The 26,824-nt window shown below is 42.3% G+C and overlaps 1 protein-coding gene across 9 annotated transcripts in view; it reads right to left on the reverse strand.

Moving 5' to 3' along the window:
• The window catches only part of pou3f3b (POU class 3 homeobox 3b), a 181,156-nt gene extending 155,325 nt beyond the window's left edge, over positions 1 to 25,831 (reverse strand). For 6 of the 9 annotated variants that reach the window (XR_005205714.1, XR_005205715.1, XR_005205713.1 and 3 more), the window contains exons 1-5: positions 25,783 to 25,831; positions 22,273 to 22,373; positions 17,157 to 17,250; positions 15,237 to 15,298; positions 14,896 to 14,994 (exon numbers count right to left, since the gene is read on the reverse strand). The gene's annotated coding sequence lies outside the window, so the exon portion shown is untranslated. Of the gene's footprint in view, positions 1 to 10,878; positions 11,146 to 11,851; positions 12,090 to 14,044; positions 14,571 to 14,895; positions 14,995 to 15,236; positions 15,299 to 17,156; positions 17,251 to 22,272; positions 22,374 to 25,782 lie in introns of those variants that run through there. The other 3 variants (XR_005205717.1, XR_005205720.1, XR_005205718.1) reach the window with 3 other exon arrangements.
• Positions 25,832 to 26,824: the final 993 nt, after the last annotated feature.

Raw genomic sequence — 26,824 nt, forward strand, 5'->3', positions numbered from 1 at the left:
ATATCTGCAGTCCTCGGTCTTCCGGTTTCCTTATTTGAATGATGAATACAGACTACCACCGCCTGCTGGTTCATTTAATTCAGCGTTCAGTTGTACTTAGCTCCACTCTCTCATGTCTCTTCTGGTTGCCAAAAATCAAGATGGGGATGGCCAAAATGCCGAACTCGAGGCTTCAAAACGCCAGTCCACAAACCAATGGGTGACGTCACGGTGACTAGGTCCACTTCTCATATACAGTCTATGCTTAAACCCCAGTTTCACCTCAACAATGGCCGCCTATAACAGGTCCCACACACACACACTGACACACACATACCGAGGCTGGCGTTCAGTGAAATGTTATCACACTGAACAGGGGACATTACCTGGCTTTCATGGAGCAGAGTGGCTGCTGGGTAGGTAAAGCACTGAGAGCCCTCCACCACTCCACTCTTTTCTCTCCCCTCGCTCTCCGCCGTTGTGAAAAAGAGAGCTCAGGCAGCCGTTAGGACAATAAAGAGAGGGCCGGCGATGGCGGGCCCCCTCTGAGGCCCTTTTCATGCTCTCAGGTTGAGTCACAAGGGCCCACTTCATCGCCGTTATCCAGGGATGGGAAATACATAGCTTCTCTTTAAAACTCTGACCCGGCCTTTTAGTCCGGTGCGCTGGGGGCCGATTATCCTCACTCACCCTTTTAGAAAAGTCATATGAACACACACACACTCGCATTAGAGAATGAGAGAGTGGCACACACACATGCATACAGTAGAAACATCCGCCAAGTGGCTGGTATTGGCAGAGGCTGCAGCCCCGACTCGGGGACAGATCTATATTTAAGAGGGGGATACAGCGAGCGTTTAACCTTGGAGTTGAGGTGACTTTGAGTGAGTCACAGAGGTGTGGGAGTTGCTTCTGTGGGTGCCGGCGAGCTCTTTCTGCTCCGCGAGTGAGTCAGTCTGTGAGCCGAGAACTAAGGGCTCGCTTTGCCGAGTCTTCTTTTTGAAGATGACCTTGGGCTCAAGGTAAAAACACGCTGAATGTTTCAACACACAGTTTCATGCTCTGCCGTGTGGTGTGAAGCCCGGTGCTCATATCTCATCCCAGCCAGAGACTGCCCGCTGCCAGAGCCGGTCCTCTCAAGGTCTGAACCTCTCTGTGACAGGTGAAATAGACCGGTGGAATTTGAAATTCAAGCAGAGATAAACAAACAAGCGACTCATCAAAGTCTGGTTTCTGTGTGTGTGTGTGTGTGTGTGTGTGTGTGTGTGTATGTGTTTGCCGGTCGCCCCCAGCTATGTTTACTCATTAGCTCGCCGCGTCCACTACCTTGCTAGATGAAAGATGAAGCCAAGGACTGATAATGAAAGACAATGCAGTTAACAGCAACACAAAACCCCGCTGGGAGCCCACTTCGCTGGTCCACGTCGCTGCAATGGGTGCTGTCTGCTCTGTGGTGGTTATTAAAACACTATTAATCAGACTTTCAAACAGGATCTGGTGGGAGGGTCGCAGGAGACCGACTGTTAGACGACGGTTTGGTGTCAATTTAGGTGATTTGTCCGTCCAAGCGGGGAAAGATCGCAATACGGAAAAGTAGGATTTTGTTTTTAAGTGTGCTTTTTTGTCGAACATTGAAAATTCTAAAATGCATTTACCTCCACTGCAGAGAGAAACATGGATTTATTGGAAAGAGGCTCATATTAGTATCAGGGCTTAATTTGTAATTCCATCTGTTATACATTTGAGCACATTTTGGTGAGAAGCCTCTCTGTTTTCTGATCTGATCCCATTAGAATTTGTACATCCTTTTTCCCGTTGGCTTGATGAGTTAAGGTTTTTAATATAGTCAACACTTCCTGCACACGTTTCACAAGTCCTCTAAAAACTAAAAGGGCATAACACCTACCTATCCAGGGAGGCTTTTAGTTTGAAACATCTTACGCCCGGGCCACACTGCCTGCGTGAGCAATGCGTGACGGCTTCCTCGCGTATGGTGTCCACAGACAGCGTTGCTGCTACAGCCCTATCGTTCCACTTTGAGTTTGCCATCCATAATGGTTATCAATAAACAAAGGTTTCATTTCATTATAAATGTCATTTATATCTATTTTAGACAGAAAAATGTTAAGAAGCGTGTGCTTATTTGTACATAATAATAATAAAAGAATTAAAAGCGGGTACTTAACTCATGAAGCCATGCAAGTTACCGCATTTTGCTCATTACTCTTGCAAATATTTCAGAATAAAAGCCTTTAAATGAAGGGATTCTATCCACAGAAAAACTGAAACAGGAAACAGGAAGTATTGAGTCAAAACAAAAATACTTTTTTGTTTTGACTCTGACATATTCTGCAAACATAGACATTGAAACTGTAGTAATGTTGCTGGTATGATGTCAATATACAGTCAAAATATCAGTTTCACTGTCTAGCTTTGCTGTGAGCTGCGCACACTACGCGTAAAAAAAAAGGCGAGACTTCAAATCTCTAGAAGAGAAGCAGCCAACATGCAGCTGAGCTACTCACGTGGGTTGTGTGGCTGCTTTAACTTGTTAAAATGGCAAAATACAATCAATTGGTATTATTTAGTGGGGGAAAACACAGTATTTGTATATACATATGCTGAATGTACAATGTGCACCATTATAGTAGAGGTAATCTAACTCCCCCTTAATGTTTTTTTACCTGCCTGTTATTAGCTTTGTTTGTTATTTCAGACTCTGCCTTTTATTACAGAGTTTACAGTATATGAAAATATACTCTTGGGCAAGACAAGTTAGCATCTGCTGTGCTGAGAAACACAGTAACTCCTGTGTTTACAAGCATGTTTTATTCGCCTCAGACAGCGGGCCTGCAGGGTGACAGAACAGCGCTGAACACAGTTCTTCTTGTACTGCTGGCTCGCTCCTGCTTCTGTTATTAAGTCCACAGCTATGCCAAGCGTTTGTACACAATCCTCTGTTGTTTGGGTGTGCGGCGCTAGGTAGCGTTAGCATCACCCCGGCAGCCGAGCCGAGGATAAAGCGTGTGTTTCAAGTGGAGGAATGCCAGTCAGCCAGAATCCCTCTCTTCCCTGCAGCATCTCCGGCATCTAATCCATGACCACAGACATCCCCCTCATTACCGCCAAATTACATGCAAATTTCCCCAAATAAATGAGTTTTAAGTACTTGACAACCTGTCAGCCTTGGAATATTGAAACGTCCTGACGGCTAGATAAACAATCAACAATAATCACTCTATGCAAATTTGATATTTCCTGCACAATTACGAGAGGAAAAAACACCCACTATAAATAACTGGACACACAAAGGCATCTGGCATTTGTTCAGGTTTTCAACAGATACGGATGCAAATGAAAGATTCTTTAGGATGTAATTGATTCAAACGTCGCTGCGCCTCCTCTGCCTCCTTTTATTGTTCTTTTTTTTTTTTCTCCTGGCACTTGTTTTTTTTCCTCTTTATCTCGCCGCTTTCAATATACACAGATAATGGCTGATGTAAATGAGTGAATGAGAGAAAGAGAGAAAGAAGGATGTGAATCACCCTTTTCGTCTACCTCTTGTTTTGTCTTTTCAAGTGCACGCTGCAGCTTTGTGTGCAAAATAACGTGCTCTTATGAAGTGGATTGGAGATGACTGTAGAATTGAATGCAGGCTGGGAAAGCGGTGAGCTCTGTCCGTTGCTTGTGAAGGAGATTACTGTGCGCCTCAACCCCTCCCTCCCTCCCACCCGCTCCTCCACAACACCCGCAGATTAAGACTGACAAGAACATATCAAGTCATTTCAGGACAAGCAGATCTCTCACTCTCATCTCTCTTCCCTGGGCCTTTCTTTTGAAAACACTCTCCTCTTTGCTGCCTCTTTATGTCTTTTTCTGTCTTGCCTTTCTATTCCTCTTCCTTCATCTCACCCGCTTGTCTTCGTTCGTCCGTCTTCCATCCACACTCGGAGGACTGGGAGGTTTGTCTTGAAGGTGTAATGTGTGCCTAGTCTGACCCCGGTGACCACCAACCTCCAGGATCAGGACATCCATTAGTGGGAGCTAACGGCTTCATCCCTGCCCAGCACTGACACCTCCCGCTGGGCCTCTCTATCTCCGACTCCCCCCCCCCTCTCCTGACGGCCTCGGATCGCTACTCTCCGGGCTTCAGGTTCATGTTTTTATCGCTGTGAAACCCTCTCAGTGTCAGGCTGCAGGAGACGCTGCTGTGGCTGACATCCAGAATTAAAGGGTTGAGCTGTAGTTATAGGTTCAAGTGATTCTTGTCATTTCAATGCGACTTATCATCCGATCACACCTGGATGTGTTAAGTGAGTTGGTTGGCATTGTGTTTCACATGCATGCCTTTTACTTTTTATTTAAATGTGAGTATGCAAGCAGAGTTAAACATAAAAATGTACTTTCCAAAGTGCTATTTAAACAGTCCCCTTATGTTTAAGTTAATTTTATTAAGGCTTTCAAATAAGTCATAAGTCTGGATACATAATCCACACAAAGCAATGCAATCTACTTGTTTTGGTTGTTTGACCTTTGCCCTAGGTCCTTGACAGATAGAGGGACTAAAAGCCACACCTGGCTCATCACCTTGGGGCTCTAAACTGTTATCAAGTGAATCCTAAATAGTTCAGTGGATACAGAATCACAATGGTCCATAACGCACATTATCAGAGACTTAAACTGTCACTTGCAAATATGTCGCCTGTTACGTATCAGTGTAGGTTTTCCAGATCTGCTCTAGAGTCTCGTCCTTTTCTCTGTACAGTGAGACATGACACATTTCTCTACATGCAGAGCTGGAGCTGGAGGGCTCTTGGTCATCTAGTGCCTTAAGGCAGATTCCCCTTCATCCACAGCAGGTAATCCAGCCATGACAGCAGCGGAGGTTACCCTGGTTACCTTAAAGCACCACTCAGATATTTTCTTTTTTACATTGTCCTGTAAGCGAAGAGAAGAAGATGATCTCTTCGCCGAGACGCCGCTGGGAGATCAGGAGCATTCACACGAAGGCGATGTGAGAGGCGATGGGATCTTTCAAAGTGCTGCGGTGGACACCTGGGCGTGTGGGGGGGACAGGCTGGTGGTCGTGACGGCGGCGTTTGACGAGCGGCGCCGTTATCAATCACAGGCTGCTCTATTAATTTCATCAAGGCCCCGGTGCCTGCTGACATTAAATGACACGCTGGTTGGTCCGATGGCGTCCCTGAGGTGGCAACACGGCCGGCCGCCGCTTTTGAAATGCAAATCAGGCTTTAACCTTAAACAGAGCCGCCCGGCCGAAATTATCTTTCTGCCTTCAAGTCAGGTGCTCCCCTCCCTCCTTTCTTTTTCCCTCCCTTCCCCCTCTTCCTTCCCACCTTTCCCTCCTTTCCCCCTCGTTCCCTCCCCGCCAAGTTGACCCCTGGGGTAGCGGAGATGGAGAGAGCATCTTTAGAAGAAGCGACAGATAAAGGCAAAGGTAAAGGGGGGGAGGAGGACGGGAACGGCGGTGCTGACACCAGCATTCTGTCCTGCTGAAGGGGCAGAGGAGCGCCACCGCCAAGCCAGGGATGAAGACGTCTCAAGGACAAGGGAACATGGGAAGGAGGTCGGAGTCCACTCCCTAGGATGACCACACGCAACCCGCCTCCTTCTGTGTGTCTGATTACCCCACACTGAGCAAGGTGATGGTGCTGCTACCTCTAAAACGGAGTAAAACTTCAGTCTCCGCCACAATAAAAGCCACCTGAAATCGGTATGCAATCCAATATGCACGCCTTTTGGCCCCTGGTTTCAAGAAATACCCCTTTAGAGGAGCTGTGCCATTAGAGCTGTCAATATTGTGAAGCATTAGCGTGGGCCCAGACGAGGAAGGATTGGTTACCAATATGCAAGAAGCTGCCATTGTTCCTGGAAAAGGCTTTTTCCTCCTTCTTTCTTCTTTATCTGAGCAGACTGAACACATTAATTTTAATTGAGACATCAGACGGGAGTGAAACAGAGAGCGCTGCCTGGACAGGCGGCAGATACATGACGGAAAGGAAAAAAACATATTCAGACGGTGACTAAAAAAAAGGAGGAAGAGGGAGAGGAAACGGGGGGTGAAGAAAGGAGGTCCCCGCGGCAACACAAACAAACATATGATAAACACATGAGAGCTATCTCTCTCTTTATCTTTCTGCCTCTCCTCGCCTCCTCTCCCGTCTTCACTCCTCCGTCTCCTTCCTCCTCTCTTGTGTCTTTAAAGAACAAAGCTAAGCAAACTCTTTCAGCACACAGATTCTCTCCACACATCGCCTAAATCTCAATATGTTAGCTGTAAACAGTATTTTGTACAGTCGACGCAAATCAGGATCCATATGACTCAGCAAGCGTTACAGTAGCTGGGGGATCTGATTTATCCATTTCACTGCACTGTAATTACAAATGATACAATGTGCTGCTAAACTTTTAGAGAATAATGTGTTTTTAAAGACACCCACAAGACCCCGACACAGTAAAAAAATCTACTTATCAAGTCATTTTTTTGTCTAATTGAGCCCTTTAAAGTTTTATCCTTAAAACAAGTGAAGATCTGCCACTGGAGGAACAATATTTCATCCTGTTTTCAACACAAATATCTCAAAATTCAAAAGTATTCCCGAAAATCAGCTCATGTTTCTTGATGCTAAAGCAGCAACCAGACTCTTTCTTTCAAGATTCAGACACTAATTTAAAAAAAAAGTTTATTTCAGTTGGAAACTTGAAATAGTCCTGCAGCACTGGCTTGTTTTTTTCCACTAGTTTTATTAAAAATAAAGTTTTTAGGACTCAATTACAGACAGAATCAACTTCATAAAAGCAAAATATGTAGTAGGATCAAGGTTATAATAGTTTTGAGTTTTCAATTAGTTTTTATTTTATTTTAGTTTTAACTTTTTTTAATTTAATTTTAGTTTAGTTTTAGTTAGTTTTAGTTCTGTTTTAATTTTGGTTTATAATAACCCTGAGTAGGATGTGGGCATAATAACATTTAAAGACTTGGATATGCTACGACGTCAAAAACAAACGTAAGTAAGGGATAATGTACAGCGAGCCTGGTCATTGTTGTGAAAGAAATGCCGACAGGACGATGCTGCACAATCTCTCATCGCCCTGAAGGGGATTCTTTCACAACAATGACCTGCTAGCTGTACATTAACCCGCTTATTACACGGCTACTTACTGAAGAAATCAATATTTTGACACAAAAACAGTCCTCCAGAGTCTGACATCACAACTGTGTCCATAGCAACGGTCTGTTACACATACCAACGGTCTGCTATAAAGGAATAAAAGACCGTAGAACGCGATGATTGACCAATCAGAATCGAGTATTCAACACAGCTGTGTAATCTGTGACAAAATATGTACCCTCGTAACGTTATTCACAATGCACTTTCATTGTATGAGGAGGTAATTTTTATGAGACAGAGCTGGCTTTAATGCATGCAGATATCTGTACTGCATGTTTGTGCGCTTCCATGCATGTATATAAAGCACACAGCCAGTAGCTATATACGTGCACGCCGCTGTGTGTGTTTGTGTGTTCAGGAGCCAGGGGAGAGAGGCGAAGGAGAGGCAGAAATGAGGAGCTAAGCCCGGGATGTTAAGCACGGGGAGACACCTGGCACAGAAACTTAAGTGCTTCCACCAAGTATCATCAACCCAAGATTAAAAGCGTCGAGGGGGAATAGTGGGAGGAGAGGGATGCAGAGTGAGGAGGAGAGAGGGGGAGGGAGTGATCACGCATATGACAAGACGGGGGAAAAAAAATCAAGAGAGGAGGAGGAGGAGGGGGGAAGGAGAGGGAAATTTGTGGTGTACAGTTAGTAGGACACACACTGGACGTGAAAACACACAAATACATAGCATACACAGGTATAAACCAACAGATAATAACAGGGTGTTGTTTCCCTTCACCAGAAAACATGATGATTGGTGACATATGGACTGCACAGAGAGGGGAGGGGATAGTAAACACTGCGATATATACAACCATATCACTGTTGCCACATATTGAACATTTGTAGATATATTTTAAGAAGGTTTCCCCGCTGCTGGATGCTTCAGCTCACAAAATAAAACACAACAAATCGCCATAATTGGAGTTACAAGATTTTACTCCGCAAGCTTTAAACCGCACAGCCTGATTACCAGACAATCTTTCCTCAGATGTCTCTGTGTGGAGACTAGTCCGTCAAGGGCCTACTGATTACTGTGCACAAATACCAGGCTAATATCCTCTGTCGATGGCAAACAACAGGATGTGTGCGCTGCAATCTAAGGCTACGTTCGGCGAATGTGTGTGTGCGGGCGTGCTTTCGCCTCCAAATCGTCCTCAGAAATCTGTGTTTTGATTGCAGAAAGTAACTGCGTGTACGCCTCTTTAAAAAGACGTCTATGCTCTCTCTTCCCCATTTGCTGCCACTCCTGCGAATGGTTATTATTATCGTCATCAGCGGAGAACGGCGAAAATCAGGGCCCTGACAAGCAATCTCTTCTCTAACTCAATCTCTCCCGCCACTGCAAGAAATATCCATCACCGCCACGTTATTTAATCCAGCACTGGGTATCAGAGGGATGAAAAGGAGCAAAGAAAAATGAAAATGTCACTTATTTCCAAATGTTTACACTCAAGAAAGCACAAATATCTTGATACTGATGTGACAATCTGCTATTTTTATGATATTATTGAACATTATTCCCCGAAAAACTGCCAATTTCTGCAACAAAAAAAATGAGCGAAATTGGATTTTTAGTGGTAAGATGAGAAATATTGGCTCAATTTCTCACTCGATTAAAGAAAAATCTGATTTCAAGACTGAAAGTGTGACTAAACGTCTTGTTAGGATGGGCATTTTTTGCAGAGTATCTCCCCCTCCATCCAGCCGGCGCACTTGTGTGCATCCTACAGTCGTGTTGACAAGAGGAGGCTTACAACTGGCACACACGAGCCCCACTACAGGCTTAATAGCGTTTCAAGTGTTTTCTCCTGGACTCGTGTTGAATCTCCCGACTGAATAACACGCCGGCGTCAACATGGAGGGGCTGAAGGAGCGGAGATGGCAGCCGGTTTGAATGCACATGCGACCAGAAATATCAGATCTGGCAGAATTAGTCTGCAAATGCTCGTCTGACTGGAGTCATCATTGGTTTTAGATAGCGAGTGGTGATCAGGAGGAATTCATACAGTATTATTCTATTCAAGGAGGAAATTAAATGGCAAATGAGATGACCCTCGGGTCCACAATAATTCCATTGAGAGGCCAGTGAGTCATGATTGCAGATTCTTCTGTCTGGCAGTGAGTCAGGTAGATAGCCTGCCTGACTTCAGGACATAGGAGAAGAGCTAAAGTTAAGCTCTTTCTGCGGCTTAGCATCGATAATCCAACCTACAATTCTCCTCTCGTTCTGAACCCAGAGAGAGGATGAAAGATTTAGACTTTCACCCTTGGTCTCTGAAGCCTTGCTCTTTCTCTCTTTTCTTTATTCCTCTCTTGCACCTTCCCCTCTCCCTCTCTGTTTGTCTCTCGTTATCCTTCACCCCGTGACTCAGAACAGGAAAAGATCTTGTGATGATTATTTCACAAGCGTGCTGATATCATCTTTGCGGGTTTTCTTGCTTCTTCTCATCTAGGAAAGGGTTTACAAAGCACCGAACAGAGAGCTGCCTCGTCTCTCCAAATCATCGCTACCTTGAAGCCTATTGGACAACTATTAGTAGCCTTTCAATATGGATCGCATTCAATACAAATAGATCAAAACAGGGTAGTATCGTCTGCATAGAATATAAAAGAATTAAGAAATTCTTAGTCAAACACAAAGTGTAACACAAAAGCACCACTTTAAATCTTGTTTTTACCAGAGATGTGCTCAGAAGTTTCTTAGAAAGAAGTCATTCAGCAAGAAAGAAGCACAAAAAATTACTAATCGACTAAACAAATCTTAGTCGACTAAGACCAAAATGGCAGATTAGTCGACTAATCGACTAAGAGGGGCAACCCTAAAAATAATGGTTCCTACTTGGGGTTTCACAAGACTACTTTATGCAAATCAGGGGCGTCTGGCGCGACTCGCCGTCTCTTGAAACTCCCGAGAAACTTTTAAACTAACCGTTGTCGATCTAAAGTAAAGACAGATTCAGGAACTGCATGGCTTATTTCTCACATAAAATGATTTCAGAAACACATTCTGGTGAATTATTTTCGGAATATACAAGAAAAATGTTTCGTAAAATGTTGTGAAACATCTCCAGTAAGTGATGAACCTGTTCTCACTAGTCTTTATATTATTATCTTACTCTACTAAATGAACACAGAACAGAGAGCAATTTGGGTACTGCTGCAACGTATCTTCATACAACGGTTCATATGATGTATACGAAAAGTTGTTCCTTATTTTTTGCGCGTTTTCTTACAAATGTCCAGCAACATGTGACACACGTGTCAATTCTGCTCCAGTCTTTTCAAAATAAACCTCCGTCTTCATAGGAAACAAGTTAGGTTTAGGTAACAAAACTACTTAGTTAGGTTTAGGAAAAGATCGTGGTTTGGTGTTAAAATAACACCGGAAGTATGGAAGTTACATGACAAATAAATCCACACTGAGTTCTGGTTTCACACTGTGACAAATCACTGGCAAATAGTGATAAATAATAATAAATAATTGTGTTAATATACGTCATTATATGTCAACCACTTTAAATCTGCTGGCTAAAAGGTGTATTTTTGTACTTTTTTTATAATAAAAACTTACAGTGATATTACTCACGCCTCATGATGCTAAAATATGACACTGACAATATCATGACTGCTGGACAAGCTAATTACAGTGCAAAATATGAAAATTGAAAAGCAGAGGCAGTAAAACAGACAAAAGATTTAAAGAAAATCAGAGGGATTAAACCTATAAAACTCATTTAGTCCTTACTAGTACTTCCTCCCACTGATCCTCCTATATTCCTAGCTCATTTGGCAGCTCGTGTTGCCCCTCGACTGGCATCTAAAGGCTTTGATGTAGTCGGCAGACGCCAGGCGAGCACCGTGGTAACCTGTGTTTGAGAAGTCTGCGAGCTGCCCTCTCTACATCCCCTCTCTCTTTTCCTATCCTTTTGTGTCCGTCCGTCTCTCTCTGCCAGTTAATGAGCCATGCAGGACTGCCATCATTCTGTGTAGTCATGTAGAGAGTCAGAGAGAGGAGAGAAAAGGGAGCCGGAGAGACAGAAACTGGGTGAGACAGCGAGAGAAGAGAGTGGGGACATGATGTTTTCCCTCACCTCCTCCCTAATCAGGCCCGTCTCCCTACCAAACACCACACGGCAATTAGACCTGACAGTACTCCGACTCCCACAATCCCACCAGGACTACACATTCAAACACTCAAATCAACACAAGGGGGGGAGAAAATGCCTGAAAACCGGCACAACTTCAAGAAAACAGAGCGCCTGATAGCAGAGAAGCAAACGCTGAGGTAAAAATCTCAAAACTAGAAAGACAGAGAGAATAAAAAACAATAGAATCTCGGCGTCCCATCGTGCATGGCCGGATGTTTTGCGGGAAAGTGGTCATGACTGTGTGCACGAGCCGTCTTCAGTCCCCAGAGGACGCCTTTGGAAGAGTGGGATGATAACAAATACAGTTGAGCTCACTTGCATGAGCAGTGAGCTAATTGGGATAATTAGTTTGTTACCTCGCTCGTTATTGCATTTTAATGTGGATTCCAAATGATCAGGAGGGGAGGGGTGGTGCTGTATGTATGTTTCTTTATGTTTATGTGGGCCTCCACGTCTATCCACATGGGTTCATGCATTCAGACATTTATATTTTAGGCAATTAGCTGACAGATTCACAGCGGCGAGCAGGTAGGGTTACAGGAACTTACAGTAACCGTTATGGAAAACACACAGTATTAAATATCATTAATCTGTGGGTGTTGAACGCAGTCCAAGAGTTATTTTGCAATTTGCATTTTCTGTGCCGGATTTTCCTCCCATCCTGGTGAAATATATCTTCCACTATGTCGGTTAATGATTTTCCACATTTTCCAGCTTTGCTTTCAACAACTTCCAGAGAAGGGACATCAACTTGTTGCAATTCAGCTGCGGAGGTTAACTGTGTAGGCGGGGAGAGCGATAGCGATGGTAAAAAGCGAGAGAGAACATTTTTCCAGTCAAAATGCAACATGTGTTGTGGCTGAATGTAATTACGGACAGCTGACGGAGAGGCTGGTAACTCTTCCTCTGCTATGATGGATTAATGACTTCATGATTGTTATTAAACATCAGGGAAATGGGGGGGTTTAAAAGGCATCCTTGCTCTTTAATATTAAGGGAAATTTGATCTAAACCTAATCAGGTTTTTGATAGATAACGGGGATAGACAATAATATATTCAAGCACTGGCCCCACGGGTCACCAAGCCCCTACATGTGGTGGCCAAAGCACATTTTTAATGGCCCAAATGTAAACTTATACAAAAAATACAGAAAAAGCAACTTAACAAAGTCTCCCTCAACTGAATGAAAAATAACAGAATGAAAATATGTAATTATATTAGATCCAAAACTCAAGTTCTTTGTTCTCTCACAGTCTCTTAGGACGCTAAAACAGTGTGAGATATTTTAGTATGTCTGAAACTTTAGTATGAAACCAATAGTACGTGAATTGCATGCTATTTCCGGTGAATTATTACAGTATGCAATGCTGGACACTATGGTGGCAAATATATCCCACAATGTAATGCGGTGGTGATGACATCGTTCATAAAAGACGTTGACAGACAGCTCTGTAACGTCAACAGCGCTTCAATTTAACTGTACGTATAAGATTTCATTTTGCTAGGCGTTAATATATATTTTAAATTAATTCAGACTTTTATTCTCACAAATCGTTGTTTTGGTCACATGAGGCTGGCACTCGTTACCATGGTTACACGTCTCTAACCAGCAAGGAGGCTCTCAGGATGTGACGACGTAAATTACTACTCAGTGCGTCTGAAAATATACATACTACTGTTTATACACACGAAAGTATGTTGAACTGTGGCGGTACTGAGTTCCCCAGACTTTAGTTGTTCAGTCAGAAGACTGAAAAACAGTTCCCATCCACATAATAATATAAAATAAAATGCCTTCTTAATAATAATAATGAACAAATGCCTCTTCAATAATGAACAAATGCCTCTATATTAACAAACAATTAAGGAAACTGAAATATTGGTTTGTGTTTTTCCTTTTACCCTCCTTTAAAGTTTTCCCAAATAAAATACACTAAAAGAAATGGGTATAAAGGGTTTCATTGAAAATCAACAAATGAATAGAATACAAAAATACAGCCTGCAGGCATTAGGCTATTGTAAGGCAAGCCAGCTGTTGCACAAATAGCACCTAATCATCCCAGTGCAGGTAACCTAATTGGTTGGCACTTAACTTGTTTCCCCAACTAGGAGTCAACACTCTCAACAAACAAAACACAAAGATCACAGAATCTCAAAAGGGCCCAAAACAGACCAGAGTTTCTGGTAAAGCTGATAACACATGTTGCATTGAGTGAAGGAGAGATCAGAATGACCCTGGGTGTGCAGTTTCCCTCCTCTTTTAAGCCCTACAGAAAGGGCGTCATTACACCCTGATTGGCCAAGAGGGGAATGCACCAAGCTGCTCTCAACTATCATTTAAGAGCCAGTCCCCACACCCTGCGCAACAGGTGAACTGAATAACCCTCTAATCACTCAGCAACTCAACCAAAAAAACACCAGGGAAAAGGGAAACAACAGCAAGCACCAGAGAATTGGCAGCTGCCACAGAACGATAGTACACATATTGGGTATGTAGTGCATAATATGCGATTTCGGACGAAGCCACAGTCTGCCCACCGGCTGCTAACAGCTAACAGCAACTAGAAAGCATTAATGCTGATCTCCCAATCATATCCCTAAACATAACTCCTCATTTCAACTTCACAAATCAGCCGTTTCTCGTCCGTTGCTGCTCGTGCAGCGCTGCGACGCTCGAGGCCAGTTAGGACACGCCAATATAAAAAAAAATGCAATCAAACTGATTTTGTCGCTGACACTCGCTCGCGTCGCATTCAATATACAGTCTATGGGTAAGACATGGACACCGTAATCTCACTGAGACACACAATCTCATTCTTACCCCTGAAAGAACTTGATGGCCACAGAGTAACTCTTTGTGGCCACGGACCATGGTTAATGTTGAACCCTGGATGAAGAAAATACTCCATTGTAGATGTTTCAAGGTGACATTGTCTGTATAGTGCAATGTTGATTGTCTACATTTGGGTAGTTAAGTACAGAAATATGAAGTACAGCAACAAACAGCATAATTCTCGCTGTGTTTTTACTAATAATTATTGTGTTTTAGGGTGGATAGTTCCTTTAAAGTACATCTTGACACATTGTTTTGGTTAGAGGACAGTTTTCTTTAACCTATACGTTGCCTTTACCATCCATTCAGTATGTGTGCTACATATCTGTGTCCAGCTGATGACAGCGAAGCTGTGACACCTCCGTAGCTCCCTATCTCCCCTCTTGAAGAAGCCATTTCACAGCGCACATCAAACAGCCAACTCTCTAGAGCAAAGCAGAGCAATAACTCCAGATAAATCATTCCCTCACGGAGCCACTTGATGCGTTCAAACACACCCGTGACCTTCAGCTCTGCCTCTTTCTACATCATATAGCCTGGGAATATAAAAGCTTATTAGCTCAGAACATTGTTGAGACGTTTGTTCGAAGGCAACGCACTAATGAGGCGTTGCAGGATGCGGGCAGCCGCCGACTATCCTTTTGGAGATATTTTTTTTTTCCCCCCCGCCAGAGGAGCACAATACACTGCTAATGGCATCTCTTTCGCAAATGGGCAAATAAAAAGAGATGAAGTACAATATTGCTTTACCATATCAAAGGAAGTGGCTGTCTGTTGGCACGTTGATGGGTGAGCAGGAGGGTGGACTTCAGTAGACACGTGATGGACGTGGAGAGACAGTCGCAGGAGCTGCCAGAGAGAATGAATTAGACGGTGAATACACAGAGACAGACAAATAAACAGAACAAAAAAGTACAAGCTATACCGACAAAATGACACTGCATTATAATAAACATAAGCATGTTAGTTAAAGAAATGACTTATAGAAACACATTTCAGATGAAAGAGTGCATTACTTTTTCAACTATACATCCTTTTAGTCAGATTTACTTTAGTCTTTGTGTATCTCACTGACAGCACCGGGTACTTACACACACATTTGTTGACACGCTCAGCAGCAGCAGTAGCAGCAGCTCATGTTGCTCAGCAGTAGCTGTAAAAAGAGAGGAGAGTTATTTTACAGCTCTAAAATCAGGATTTCTCAACCTTTTCTGGCTGTTTATAGGTGCCAGTTCTCATATATATATATATATATGCACTTTAGGGATACAGCATGGCATAATATTGTTTCGATACACAGACATCAAGCATCAATCTTTTATTATATAAACTATTAATCTCTTAACAATCCGTCGGCCGCTATTCTGTCTTTCAGAGTGAAGATACTGGCATCATATGAAACTAAAAAAAACCTAATGAATTCAATGGTACCAACCATGTCATACTAGCCTTTAACAAAGGAGGTTAAATAACGCTCCAAAGTTATGCTAAAGTTTGGCGATGAAAAACTGTCATGGCCATTTTCAAAGGGGTCCCTTGACCTCTGACCTCAAGATATGTGAACGTAAATGGGTTCTATGGGTACCCACGAGTCTCCCCTTTACAGACATGCCCACTTTATGATAATCACATGCTGTTTTTTTTATGCTAAATGCAGTACCTGTGAGGGTTTCTGGACAATATTTGTAATTGTTTTGTGTTGTTAATTAATTTCCAATAATAAATATATACATATGTTTGCATAAAGCAGCATATTTGTCCACTCCCATGTTGATAAGAGTATTAAATACTTGACAAATCTCTCTTTAAGGTACATTTTAAACAGATAAAAATGGGCGATTAATTTGCAATTAATCGTGATTAAATATTTCAATGGATTAGCCCTAATGTATACACCACAGTGTGATAAAACAAAGAGTGTTTCTACAGTAGAAGTGTTACCGCAGCATCAACGCTACCTGCTGCCGTTTGATTATCAGCTGATACAGATTTAACATCATCACCTGCCACCTCATGTGCCGTCTATACTGCCAAGTGACAAGCGGCCTACTGGCACAGTGTAATAATGAGGTACAGTATTTGTTTGTCAGTCAGTTCAGATTCTTTACTAATACTGCCTCCAGGAAGTAGCCAGATGCTGACATACAGTACAATGTCCCTTAGTTGCAGTTTTCTGTCACGTTCTCAACCTAAGTGTGATATGCTAATCAACACTTTACCTACTTGTCAGAAAACAGGGGGGGACCTCACTTTCTGGGACCAAAATGCTTGTTTTCAGCACCGGAGGGAATTCACTCGCAGTGTCTTCTGATCACTCGCCTACATTTTTAATTTGACTCTCCCATCATACAACATATGGAGGGATGGCATCCTCGGCAATCACTCTTTCATTACACTCTCCTCTCTGTCTGTCCTTCTCTTTTTTGTTTCCCGTCAGAGCCTCCCGCTTGCGCGACTTATTTTTCGCTGAAAGCCCCCAGAGGACCGGAGTCTTCGCCTCACATCGGGAGACTCGAGGGCCGCCTCCGAGGGGGAAACAATTTCCACTTTGTTCTGGCGGCGAGCGCTCTGTGGGGAAAAAATGTCTAAAAGGCCCACATAATTAGAGGAGGGAGAGAGAGGTAAAGAAAAAAAGCCCGCTTTAGACGGGAACTCAAAATAGTAAATCAAGTCAGCGTCACTTTTTACTGCCACATATCGATGGTAGCACCCCGGAAACGCTGCTGTCCTCTAATGTATTCAGTTCATGTGAGGTGAGAGGGGGAACACGGGTAGAAAACGGTCTTTCTTAATTGTTTCCCAAATGGTTTGGAATCGAGTTTGTGCTCTCCTGAAAAAGTCTTGCAACAAACACATGTTTTAAAAGGATTGCTGACATCCTATTGGACATCTCACAGCTGTGGCATTTTGGGAATATTGAAGGGACACTCCAGAGAGTTTACACATGAAGATGAGTCTACTTGGAGAAGTCTAACATTAAGCCTGAAGACAGTTTTATCACATTCACTCACCGGTGTATGTTGCAGTATACAATCACACGCAGCCTCTGGAAAAGCAGGAGGAGCTGAAGTGGACCGCTCACCTCCCTCCTCAATACTGTTTGAACTAGAGGAGGAAAGGACAGAGGGATGGAGATTAATAAGAGACTGCAACCACACTGAAATTTTAAGTTGCACCACTCAACATTCTAGTGTATTAGCCTCTTTTCTGTTTTGGTTTTACAACCCACAACGTAATTGTTCACACCATTCGTATACCACAATTCATATGTAATCCAGAATCCAAAGTATAAAGAGCAACTAGCGTAGCTTAAGAAGGAGATTCGGGTTGATGGATGGGTCCAAAAACACCGGACTTTCACCCAGGAGACCGCTGTTCGCACCCCGTGTGAAACCAGCACGTCAGCGTTGATTTATTTGTCAACGCCAACAAATGAATTACTACTGCTTTAAATAAAGTATTTAGCTAGTCTGCCATCTCGTGTGACGCACAAGCTATCATGCTAACAAGGTCAAGTTTGGATGGAAATGATGGAAGAGGTTAGCTGGTCTCCTAAAATCACATTTAATTGGATGCATTTATGCCCCCAGGTGCAGGATGGGACATCAAAAATGTTTCTGATTTCAAAATTTCACTTTATCTTATGGCAAACAGTATTAACTCACATGCAAACTCACTCGCTGTGTCTTACGGACAAACTTCAGAGAGAAAACCTGCAGTTTAGCCCAAACTGCGATGCGAGGCGTAAACTCCCTCAGTGACACCCTCCTCCATCCCAGCTAAACAAACCCGCTCGCTCTCACAAGCACACACCTTGTATTGTCTTCAGCTATGCTCAATTATTAATGGATAAACAAAGAGCCGTGAACTGTGATGGGCTGTCGGCACATATTTTCCCCTCTCATATCTTGGAGGCCCAGGAAAACGTACACGAGAGCTGGCAGTGTAAAGAGGGAGGAGAAGCTTAAGGTCAAACTCACTCACACACACACAAAACCAGATGTGCATGCATGTATTCACCAACAGATACAAACAAACAGAAGATCTGCAAGCAGTACAGATAGTCTAAAAATGTCAGGGGGAGCTGCATGTGTACGTGTGCGTGTGTGTGTGTGTGTGTGTGCTGAGGAGAGTGTGTGTGTGTCGGAGAAGTGGAGCAGATAGCTCATTTCCTCTACTGAGACGGTTAGCTGCCTCCTCTCTCTGGAGGTTGGCTAGCCATGTGAACAGTGTGAATGTGTGTGTGTGTGTGTGTGTGCATCTAACAGACAGCAGACTCTCCTGGGTAAGTGAGGATGATGTAAGGGCAGTTCATCGACTTCACTGCATGCAGCGGCAACACAAAACTCTTCTTAAAAAGGTTTAGCTGCAGGTAAATAGCCAATAGTTGCAATAAATAAATGCAATTTTAAATTAAATACATTAAAAGTACAAAGATTTCACCAGAGAGACGATGAAAATTAATTCCTGCTGTGTTATTCATCCTGATTTTCTGTTTATGGTTGTGGTTGTTTTTGGTCATTTACAGGAAATGCTGCGTTGTTGATATCACCGCGTCTCTGCATTAGCTGGGAAGTGACTCAAATGAGCCGTGATGTCATTCGATCCTTTCTGTTAGCAGTCTGGTGTCTGATTCAGCCGGCTGTCTGTCTGTCTGTCTGTCCTTCTGCTTCTGTCCGACCACATCAGATCTGTGTGTTTTGACAGGAACATCATTTGCTGTAATTATGATGTTGTCAGAGTGGCGATGAAGGTGTGCACATGCTGGCTCATGTCCTTTTTTATCCAGCAAATATACTGTTTTTATTTAAATCAACATTTACTTGTTGCAGTTGAGATTCATGAAGCATGAGTCTGATTTATTTGTCTCCAGGGAGATATTCCTGCATGTGTCCTCACGTCAACTTGCACTTAACTATGACAGCGTATTAGGCCATTGTAGGTAAACAAAAATAATGATTACGGAGCCAGGGGAGGGGGGTTATATATTCCAAGAAAAAACTCTGAATTTACGAGAAAAAAAACTTGGATATTATAAAGTCACAAATTTACGAGAAAGAAACACTAAAAAATAGTGTTTTTTATAGTGTGTCAAGGAACCACCATCACTTTTAAAGGTTGGATCAACCTCATCAAACCACAGACACCACCATTAAATACTGCAGTAATGTGAACCGCCGAGAGCAAAATATATTAGTTATATTAATATTTATTTATGTTCATAAAATAATAAAGAAAAAACATGAAAGAAAACGCGTTTATGTATCTCTCAGGACCTGCGGAGGACATCAGAAAGAGCAATATAAATAGGATTTATCTGATAACATTGGCAAAATAAACTTACAACGGGTCTAACATGAGGATAAAGTATAAAGCATACTGATGTCAGCATTATGTTCATAAAATAATACAGAAAGTAGATGAAAGAAAACATGTATATGTATATGTATCTTTCAGGACCTTCGCCACGCTCAGAGGCTATCTGAACCATAACACTAATTTAGGCGCAACGAAAGATGGTGGCTAAATTTGTGATTTTATAATCTTAAAGAATATGTGAATATTTTCTCGCTAATTTACAACTTTATAATCTCAGAGAATATTCAAGTATCTTTCTCGTAAAGTTACCACTTAAGTCTCAGAGAATATTCATGTTTTTTTCTCATAAATTTACCAATTTAATGTCAGAAAATATCCAAGTTTCTTTTCCCTTTTAATTTGTGAGTTTTTTCTAGCAAAGTTATCACTTTAATCTCAGAGAATATTTAAGTTTTTTAATTTTTTTTCTCCTAAATCTAATGAGACTTTAATCTCAGAAATTCTGAGTTTTTTCTCTGAATATTACCCCTCCCCCGGCTCTGTATTTTTATTTGTTTTACTTACAATGGCCCTAATACACCATCGTACCAAACAGCTCAAAATGCCCATCACCATTTCCCAGATATTCAATATACGGTGGGAGCAAATTCTCAGATATTAGAAGCTGGTTGGTCATATTTTCCTGATAAATGATCTAAATGCATTTGCATTGCATGCATCATTTAATTGACAATCAAACTAATATTCGACCATAATTTAGCTGCAAACATGGATGCACAACTTGACTGAAGCTCACTAACCAACACAAGCTGAAGCTGATCAGCATGTTTCCTCCACTAACACACACACACACACACACTGTGTGTATCATGCACATACCATGCACACAGAAAGAAAAACACTCCAGTAAGTTCCCCTCAGCTGTGCACACACAAATCCATCAAACTGTGTCGTACATCTCCGACTTGTTAAGGTACCATTTGTCAGCTGCTCCTGGAGTGGCTGTGTGACTCCGCCACTAATTGCCACTGGTGCTAAATTTAGTAGGGGAGATATGAGTCCTTTTGATCAGTAGCACTGAATCTAAAAAAAAAAAGAAAAAAAAAAAATGTGCTCAGCCTCGCAGGCAAGTTTACCCGTCTCTCCCTGCGCTCTCCCCCATCTTCCTGTCGCTGGGGAATAGGTGAACTATTCCATATGTCAGCCTTGTCAATCAGAGGCAGAAATATGGGAAGTGCTCTCCCTCTCTCTCTCACTCTCTCTCCCTCTCTCTCTCTCTAGCCAAAGATCCTGGGTAGATGTTGTTCGTCTCTCGGAGAATTCTGCCAGTGCTCCGGTGTGTGTTTATTTATTTCCATGTCATCATGGGTGGTTTGGAACCTCAAGACAAGAGGGGAATATTAATCAAAACAATCTCAGCTAGGAATTTTAATTGTGACGTTAATCAATCATTGTAAATGAGACGAGGGCTTGTCGACGCTCCGAGTGGTTCGAGTCGGAGGACGCTGTTTATAATGTGTACAGTAAAGTGACTTTTATATATGAAAATACATCTCACGCTGAAGTTGAAGATGTCTTAAGTTGCTAATCAAACACACGGGAAGGATGAAAGATGATTTTTCCACATCTTAAAGATTTCAGCCTATAAAAGCATCACTTTTAACCTCTTCTATCCGTCGTAGTCACACTAAGAACACCACAGAGCTCACCTTGATGCCAATACGTCATCATCTCATCAACTCTCCTCCAGTGACAACAAGCAAAGCTGACTGATTGATGATGCCGCCATCAAGACTTCAATCATAACTCACAAACTTTATCCGTTTGAGTTTTCGCCTGCAATCAAGGTTATGTCAGATCAACTTTATCTCCTCCGCGCCGTGCGAGCGCCACCAATAAATATTCTGTTTTGATCTGTTTAAGTGACGTGATGCCATCCAGAAGGCTCTTATTTTAATTAATACATTTTTCATAATCCGGCCGAATGGCTAAATAAAGGGCTTTGTGGGGAAATTGATCTCCTTGAAGAGAACACCCATAAAGGACACAAATCACACTAAAAGCACCGTCTAAACAAGACATATAAAAAGGCCAAGGTTGCTTTTAAATGTGTACATCACATCACAGCTTGTTGTTTCTCCCTTTTTTTATATTTTAGATTGATATGAATCAGTACATATCCTCTAACCATCCCTCACTCAAGGGGCAACTAAGTTTGGGTAACAGATAAGACCCTTAAGTCACAAATAACATATGTGTTAAAGACATCAGCGTGACAACATGTTTGTAGGAAACAGGTTCAAAATAATTGCAGTAGTGCAACACAAAAAAGACGTGCATGTAAAGAATATCAGGATGAAAAAATGCTACAAAATCTTCTATCCATCACTATCTATCCAGCACAGAAAAACAACTCCTTGACAATATGCAGGAGGGCGATGCTGACTGTGGTCTGAGATCTCATCATTAGGTGTAAAAACTGACTGAGGTGACCGGCGTCGTTACAGAGAACTGCTAACTGTCAGCAGCTCCCGTCTCCCCTCGGTGGTTCTCGTTAGCGCCCCGTCTAATTCATCGGGACGAACGCGGGCCGAGACCATCAGACGCATATGTACAGTAGAGAGGCATCAAAAATACTGCTTGTCAACACGAGCTCTGGAGATTCACGTGTTCACATTTGATGTTCCTTTAATGAAATACCTCACAAGAAATGGGGAAGAAACAACTGGAATGAAAACATATATGATGTTGTTGTTGCAGTGTCATTCAGGAGCATTTTAGTAGGTGACATGTTTTATATTATTTTACCTCTTCAGCTCGGGGTTTCCGACGTTTTACAGGAAGGATCTTCGACCAACAGCCAGAGAGCAGACGTCATCCCATTCAGCTCGGGATGGAGATGACGATCGCTGTAACAGAAGACAAGACAGTAAGAGATGCTTAATACCTGAGGAAAAGTGTCATCACCAACGACATGACAGCTCCCCAAAAATGAAGTGATGGATTTGATAATGTAGCCTTTTTAAAAGCAGATTTTGCACATGCAAACCAAAGACACATTTCTGCTTTTTGAACGCAAAAAGTAGACGATAGAAAAGTATTTTCTATTCTGTTCTATTACTGAAAGTGGCACAGCAGAGTGGGAGCAGACAGTAAGTTGACAAACTTAATTCAAACAAGACGCACAAACCACACCATCCCCAGTTTGATTCAGGCTGGGGACCTTTGTTGCATGTCTTCACCTCTCTCTCTCTCTCTCTCTTTTGCTGTCCCCCTGCATTTCCTGTCTGTATCTATTTTATTTATTAAATAAAGGCAAAAAAAAATCTGAAATGCAAACCATGCTGCACCTCTTTGTGAAGCAGTTTATACTCTGGCAGAACAGGGATTCAGTTATGATAACTTCCACCATTTTTCAAGTCTCTGTGGCCTCAAAAGTCAGCAACAGTTTGCAATTGGTCAATGACATACAATCTACACAGTAACATAACAATGTGATGTCACATCGTCTGCACATCATCTTTCCCGACATCCACAGAAATAAGTGAAACACACATCAAACAGCTAACTGGATCCAGACGTGCAAGACGACACCAACAGCAGCTGTGTGTAGCATTTTCTTTCTCCATCTCTCAGACACACCCACACATCCACAAACATAACACACCCACACCCACAGACAGACAGAGAGGGTACAGGATGAGGCATCGGGCGCGAGGACATCACAAATCACAGGGACAATCAAGACCGTGTCATCTCGGAGCCGGCGTGCGGACTTCAGGCTGTTAACAACAACAAGAAGCAGGGATGATGGAAATCATTTCCTGAAGGATCTCCTGTTGTACGCCATTAGACAATCCTGCCTATAACTTCATGACAAATGCTGCATGTTGATGAGATACTGTAACTTGCGGTGCGATGAAATGCTTAAAGGAAGTTTTGATCAGCTGTCGTGCAGTCGAAAGATAATCTAAAAACAAGATGTGGACGTTGGAAACCAGATTTAATAGACTACATTTGTGAGTTTGTTTAGCATGAAAGCGCTGCCACAGTGGGAGCTTTTACTTTTACAATATATTGGACACTACATGTGATCAGTTAAAGTTTTAAAGCAACAAAGGAAGCTGTGAAAACTGAATGTCCGGCCTAATGAAGCCTGGGATGTGGCCTTCACTTCAAATAACAGATTCAGCTTTGAACCTATGGTGTGTGTATGTGTGTGTGTCTTTACATCTACCTCTTTGAGACAGAAAGACAAAGAAAAAGCCGGGCGGCTGTGTGTGAAAGGATCTCTGCATTAACCTTGCTGCTGGCTATGACCCCAGCACCCCCCTTGCCTCCTCCACACACACACAAACACACATTTCAGTTCATCGTAGGCACCAGGCCGCCACCGCTGCCCTCTCCCTCGCTGTGTGCGTGTAAAAGCTGCACTTAACCTCGTCCCTGCTGCTTCCCACCCCGGGACGCACTGACAGCTCACAGGCAGGCCGCTTTCAAAGCTGCAGCGCTTCAAACACACACAAACATTACTTCTTTTTAACCTTTATTTATCCAGCGAAAGTCAAACTGAACTTTTCCCAGCAAAGCCCTGCTTTTGAGTTCACACCAGTCCAACCACAAGCTTCCCAGTTCCAGTCACAAGCCCCCCCTTTACATCCCCTAAATGTGCCCACGCTGCACCCCACAACAGCAGTGACTCATATAACAACGCGAGGAAGGAAAAGCAACGAGCTATGAAACGTGCACAGCCAGACACGCTCACTGAAATGTATACAAACATGAGTCTGATTATTCTCTGTGGACTGGATCATTTCATTCCTCGCTGAGAGAGAAGAGGGCCAGAGGGGGAGGAAATAAACGGGCTCATATGCAGAAGTTTTTGTAGGGAAAGTGGAGCCAAACACCAGCGGTGATGGGGAACGTTACTTATACAGGAAGTAACTAGTTACATTAAAAAGTCTGCTATTTTGTGGGGTCTTTCATGTTTCTTATCTATGAAATAAAAGTAAATAAAAGCTTGGCTTCCACTGAAGGAAACTGTTTTCAATTTACAAAATAAATATTGTAAAAATAAAAATAAATCCAGTACTATTCCTGCATATACTGTATACACACACAGCAGTAGAGAAACAGCCCTGTAAAATCCAGTGGAGGAAAGTAACTAAGTACATTCATCGGTACTCAAGAACTGTACTTAAGTAGGCCTTCAATATAAAGGTACTTGTACTTTACTTGAGTGTTTCCATTTAGTACTAAACTAGCTTAAATTACTTTTGAAATTCAGATTAATACAAATAAACAGTAAATCAGCTGATAAATTCTGATATATTACCATGGATTAAAGGGACTATTTGTAACTTTCAGAATTGCTTGTTAACAGCGACACCTGTGGCCGTTAAGTCAACGAAAGTCAGCATCGGGCTCGCGCTTGCTCACTCTAAATAGACATGAAGGAACATCGCTCAAAACAGTGAGGCGACACACGTCAGCTAAAACCACAATATCACTCTATATTTCAGCTGCTTGGCAGTAATGTTAGCTGACCAGACGAAGGTCTCTCCATGAATCAATGCTGATCCTAGTGTTGGCTTTTCCTGTTTCAGCAAAAGCGGGTCGGTGCCGGGGTTGAAGCAGGAAAAGAAATCGTCTCCCGACTGCGCCCGCAGGGAGACACCAGCACCCGGTCGGTAACGAGACGATAACGTTTCTCGCTCTTGTCACTTCCCAAGACATGGAAAACCTCTGTTGGTCTGGAGGAGCTGCAGCATTTATTTCTGTACAAACGTCCACTGAACATTCACTAGATATTCTCAGAGCTAAACTAACTCTTCTGCAGTGAGGAGTGAGTGCGCGTTCACGTCTAGAGGTGGAGCGAGAAGTTACAAACAGTCCCTTTAATGCATCAATAATTATTATCCAACAATATAATATAGCCTACATTATTCTGCAAAATGAGTCAACTTTAGGTACTTTAAGTATATTTTGATGCTAATACTTTTGTACTTATACTTCATTATTATTTTGAATTATTTTTACACTGGTATTGCTACATTTACTACTTTTACTACTAAATTAGAGTAGCCTACTAAGCAGTAGTAACGTCAAACCACTATACAGTAAGCTAACCTTACTTGTGCTAACTTACAAGCTAACAGCTAGCAAACGTTTATTTTACAGAAATAACTAACTAAACGACAACAATATGACAACAAAATAACTAACAACAAACTAAATGTGTTCATACTGCTAATGTTTCATAAATTAGACAAATAAATGTGAATTAGCAAATGAGAAAACCCCCAAACAGTTTCCTACCTAGCATCATGGACCACCTGCTCCAGTCTCCATGGAAACAGCACGTTACGTTGCTAACCACTACGCATGCGCAAGCACACTGCCCCCTGCTGTCCAAAGCTAACACCTACAGCAGGCCGAATGAGAGATGATGCACCTAAACTCATGTTATTTCATAATGCATGCTCTAATTGATCCCAAATTTGGTGTGATAGTTGACAAGGGGTTCCTCTACGTGTGTGAAGAATTTGAATATATTGATGCATTGAGGAAATACAGTACTACAAACAGATAAGTACAATAAGCGGAAGTATCAAATTTGAAGGTCTATGATGAATGTATTCATTTACTTTTAGGTAGCTTTGGCTGTCCCAGAAACAGCAATCATGGTTTGCTGGAATGGTATGACTGTGCTGAATCCAGCAATATATGATATGTAACTGTAGCATGTATGGTCAATAGTCTACATTAAGAAATATATCACGTGTTCCACGTATGAAATGGGGGTAAATGGCATATCTGCAGTCAATAGATATTTATTAATACACTTCAGCTGCTGCAGTGGAAATCTTAATTACAGGGGTTTTATTTCCTGTATATATTATAATATATATACGGTTTTGTTGATTAGTATTTTATTTATTTATTTATTATTTTTATATTATTTGTTTTTGTATGCTCTGTACTATATACTTACTTAAAATGCAAATAAAAAAAGAGATTAAAATGTTTTTTAAACATGCTGATGCACCAAAACCTACACATTTAAGCAGCACTCACTTTTCCAGGACTCCTACCTCTGCACAGGCACACAATTTATCACTGTTTATCACTGCAGTGGGGGTGATGTAAGACTTTGAGGGACCCAGAAATCCTCCACTGATGAAACCCTTGGAGAAGCCTAGAAATCCTTCGTTGACTTCTATCACGCCTGCGGATCTACCTGGCTGTCTGCTCTCATCAGCTGCAGCCCAGCCAGACTCCACTGCAGGGAGGGTTTCGCCGCTAACACGTGTCGGCCTAACTCTGGCTGTCACCGTGACACCAAGGCCGGGGCCGGCTG

Source organism: Sebastes umbrosus, chromosome 24, assembly GCF_015220745.1.
Source record: "Sebastes umbrosus isolate fSebUmb1 chromosome 24, fSebUmb1.pri, whole genome shotgun sequence".
In the NCBI taxonomy this organism is placed as follows: Eukaryota; Metazoa; Chordata; class Actinopteri; order Perciformes; family Sebastidae; genus Sebastes; species Sebastes umbrosus.